Consider the following 4,834-nt stretch of genomic DNA (forward strand, 5'->3'; position numbering starts at 1 on the left):
CCACACCGGGCTACTGCGGCAGCCGGGGCCAAGGCGGGATCCCCATCAGCTCCTGCCTGCACACAGCCCTGGGACAGGACTTCCCAACGCCCACCAAGTGCCAGGATTGCCACTCGGTACTGCAGAAAGCAAAGCCGGCAGCGGAGGAAAGCGTCCCAGAGGCGCCAGGCACACCTCTGCCACTCTGGGCTCCACGGCCACGCTGTGCAGAAGGGTGCCGGGACAGCATCGGAGCAGCAGCTCGACCACGACGGATACAGGAGGGGAATAAAAAGCACCAGAGTTAAGGAAAGCAGTGCCACCAGCACAGGGACCCAAGATGTCCAGCTTGTTGCAACAAAGAGCTCATTAGCCAACAGAGGTGAATAACCAAGGCATCACCTTCGCCCCTGCTGAGCCATCTGGGACCCCAAGTCAGCAGTCACAGGGGTTGCACAAACTGCTGAGCAAGGGCTGGTCAAAAAGAGAAGGGGTCACCTCCTGAGCATTAAATCCAACTTGCAACGGGGGAAATGCTTTTACTTCTTGATTTTCTTGGGGCCTTTTCACCACATTTCCCCATAGCAGCTGAAGCCAGCTTCTTTCCAGCACTCACCAGGATCTACCAGTCCTGTGGGGCTGGAGCCAGCCCAGCCACTCAGCCGTGGCTCACTGTTCCCACTCCTGCCCGCCTGCAGTGAGGATAAGTGGGACATGGCACAATTTCTCATACGGCTGCTAACAATGTCGGCCCCTTGCTCTTACTGAATGTTTTCATAGATAAAACAATTTTTAGTAGGGAGTTCAGTGCTAGTCAGTTGCTGCTGCAGAGGAGTTTTTGCTTTCTGCTTTATCCACATCAACTTGTGCCTAACAGACAATAATTCAGCCCAAACTGTACTAGAAACACACCATTTCTATTTCCTCCATTCTGTTGTTATACAACACGACACTGAAGCATGTTCAGCACATAGGAAACTTCCCAAAACTCCTAAACTTCTGCTGAAAACAAACCAATTCATTAGGCAGAGACAGCAGCGGCTGATGCACTGCTTGTTTCTAGTCATCACATCCTGAGGGGCAGGAAAAAATCAGACCCAGCAGGTCTCATCCTTCAATTCTTTGTTTTTATTCACTGATGAGACATGGGAAAACTAAATTCCCAAGGCTTCTTGCTATCCTCAGTCCCCATCTTGTTTTTCAGGGTGCAGGAAGGTCTCCTGGCATGGTGAGACCAGGGAGACACATCACTCTCCATCCATTGTGCTTCTCATGCTCCTCCCAAGCTCCCTGCTGCTGGAGATGGGACAGAAGACAAGCCAGGCCATCACTTCTACCCAAGCCTCCATTTCCATCCTGGGCCTTTCCCAGCAGGTTAATATGGAGACACTCTGGTTTTGGAGCTCTGAGTGACCTGTGCCAGGACCTAGAGAGTGGAGAGAAGCCTGTTATGTGACCTCAGCAAGACTGGCATCCTGACCAAGTATTATTTTTAATGCAGCGTAAAATATGTCACTGGATTCTGTGGTTTGAAATAACACTAACAACAGCCTTAGGATTTGATACAAGTTGTCCAAATTCTACATTCACTGTAGACAGACTACACACATTACATGAAGTAACACAATTACTTTACAGCAGCAGGAACTCCAACTTTTACTCACACACAGGCCACGCTGCCTGGTCCAGGACATCCCTCCATCACCACCTATTTTCTTCATACTGCCCCAGCTGCCTGCAAGCCCTGTCCAGCCAGGTGCAGCGACACAGACACGCAGGATGTGGCCTGTCCCAAGCACCTGCTCCAAGCTGCTGTTTCTGCATGCCCCTGCTCTGCCTCCTGCAGTGAGCACAGGACCTGGGCAGGCTTGGTGATGCAGGCAGGCTTGATGCAAACAGGGATGCTGCCTGGTGGCTGAGCATGCAACGCCCCTGTGGAACATGAGGCAACAGGAGATGCTCCCTGTGGCTGCTCACAGGTGCTGGCCCAGCGACACAAAAATATTCAGCAAGGGAAAAAATCAGGCTGACGCTGCAGCTGGTGAGCTACCAGCCCAGGCAGGTCTGGGCAAACAGCACAGTGCTCGTGGCCAGGTGGGAGGGAGGCTCCATAGCTCCTCCTCAGCGTGGAGGTGCAGGAGAAGGGAACCCCGGGAAGGGATCTCACAGCTCAGCATCCTCAGCTGAGGCCAGGTCCACAGACCTGCTGCAAAAGCGTGGGCAAGTCAACAGCTCCAGGTGGGCACCCGCCCAGGGAACAGAAGGCAGGTACTCTGCCCGTGACTCACGTACAGCCCAGCACTGCCCAACCCTCCACATGCCTTCTCCTCTGCTGTTCCTGCTTGTGAACTATCAGCCCTTCTGGTGCACTCTCCAGTGGGTTTGCTGGAGCAGGAGTGATTCACATCCTAGCCAAGCTCACAGAGCTGGGGAACATCAGATTTCCCAAGGCACCAAAAGCACGGTGGACACCTCACAGAGCCAACACAGCCAGGAGATAGCAGGGTACTGTGAGCTGAGACCAGCACCTTGGAGCTGCCTGCCTGGGCAGGGGACATGGAAAGCAGAGAAAAGCCCTGCCTGAAATCCCATAACTTCAGTTCACCATCAAAGAGCAAAGAACTGCTGAGGACAAAGGCAAAGCAGCATCATCTTGTTCCTCCTACACCTGTGACTGCTGGCAGGAACCAGTGCCCCCCTACCAGACAGGAGCCACCCCTGTCTGGGCAGCCAGTGTGCTCTCTTTGTAAGCAGCAAAGCTCACCAACAAGGCAGAGGCTAAAAACATAAATGATGGAAAAAAATGAAGAAGTGGGGCTTGAAAGGGGCCGCGGGGTTACAGCTCAGCCGGGGAGTGTCCTGCTCCTCCCAGCAGCCCGGGAAGAAGAGAGGCCAGCCGGGCTGGTGCTTCCCGGAATGCTCCGTGCCTGCTTCCGTGCTGCCTAAAGAGGTTTTGAAGTGTAAATAGCGGCATTGTTTCGCACGGCTGCCTCGATGGGGTGTGGGCACCCTGATAGGGGAAGAAATACATCTTCCCAGGCCAGTACCGCTGGCATGAGGGTGGTATCTGGGACTGGGTGCAGGGCAGCGTCTCAAATAATTCACGTGGTTTTGCCCAGTGACAGTGCCTGGTGTCCGGGGAGTTGGCAGGGCTGGGAGGCAAACACGAAGTATTCAGAGTGACTGGGACAGGCAGAGGCACATGGAGCAGACCATGGTCTGCCCCCACAAGCCTGCCTTCACCTCTTCTTTCTCCTTTTTTTGGAATAGAGGGGATTGGGAGAGGCCAGTTGCAAACTCCGATGCTGTTGTTAAGCCCACAGAAGCCCAAGTGGAACCCACCAAGACACGGCTTGAGACATTATCAGTGACAATATCAATTTGCAGAAATCCCAATTGCTTTAAAAATGCACAACTGGTGAAGGTGAAGCTCCCACGAGGCTGGGCTCTCCAGGGAAGAGGAGATACCACTTTTGGAGGAGACCACGTGCCACAGACTCAGTGGCATCCAGAGGCTGACACCAGCCAGGACACTGCCTGGCCCTGACGTGTCCGAAGGCAAAACCTGCATCACCACCTGCATGCAGGGATTGCTCTCTCACTTTTCCCAAGCTGCACATCTGAGCCATCCACAGAGCTTATCTGGACCACAAGCTGCCTCCTTGCCCACACCACACCACGTGCATGGTGTCTCAGCTCCAGGTCAAATCCTGCAGAATTAGTGCAAAACTCCCCCACAGCAGCACACAAAGCATCTGAACCCAAGGGTGCTCTTCTCTGCACACAGGGTCACAAATTTAGGGGGCAGAGCCAGAGAAGGGACAATTACCTGCAGCTAATTATTACAAAGTGACAATCTTGATGTAGGCTGCAAAGCAGTGCTATCTGAAAGCATCAGGTGAGGAGAACCTGTCTGGGATGTGGATTTGCAGGTCAGGGCTCAGCGTAGTCCCACAGCCCCAGCTCTGCCAGGGTTCAGGGTCTCCTGCAGCGTCTAGGGAAAGGAGGAGTCTCCCCTTTCCAATTTTCTTCCTCAGATGATTCAGACATGTAGACGGGGAATTCTCCAGGAGGGAAAAAGGGAGAAAAGCACACCCTGCCAATTGCAAAACAGCCAGAAAATTGAATCACGTTCACGGCTGCAAGCCCCAGATGCAATCCCACAGATAACCCAGTTTCAGCTCCACTACTATCAACTTACCACGAGGCAGTCATTTCCTGCAACTCTCAGGGAAATATCCCACTGTCCCTAATTACTCCTTTCAGTTCACTGTCTCAAAGATGATCCATAATCAAACGCTGTTGGTTTCAGCCTCAGAAATGCACCTTTCAAATTTTCAGACACTTTCCCTCTCTCCCAGACTCCTTCACCCTGGGGCCCTGCCACTCTCACATCCCTCCTGCAGCACGCATCAGTGCAGCACTGGCAAACAATGTCGTGTGGGAACCGTGGGGCTGGAAAAAAACCCCTGTCAGCATACCTAGAATAAAAGCCTCCTGACAAACTAGGATTTTCATCATCAAAGGTTTTCTAGGCTCTGCGGCAACACAGTATAATTCAGTTATAGCTAACCATGCCGATGGCCCTGCAGAACATGAAGCCAACATCCCCACTCACAGCTGCCTGCCTGCCACGCACATGGTGGAGCAAAACTACACAGCTCTGCATGGTATTGTGAGCTTGCTGCTCAGGGCAGCCCTCCACAGAGACAAGATTTGCCCAGGAGAGCTGGAGCCGAGAGCCACAGTGCAGGGAAGTGACAGCAAGAGGCCGAGGTCTGTGCTTACACTGAGAGAGGGGGACGCACAGCGATCCCCCGGGCCGGCAGGACCCCCAGCGCTGCCGCCTCGCAGC

Source organism: Geospiza fortis, unplaced genomic scaffold (assembly GCF_000277835.1).
Source record: "Geospiza fortis unplaced genomic scaffold, GeoFor_1.0 scaffold130, whole genome shotgun sequence".
Classification (NCBI taxonomy): domain Eukaryota; kingdom Metazoa; phylum Chordata; class Aves; order Passeriformes; family Thraupidae; genus Geospiza; species Geospiza fortis.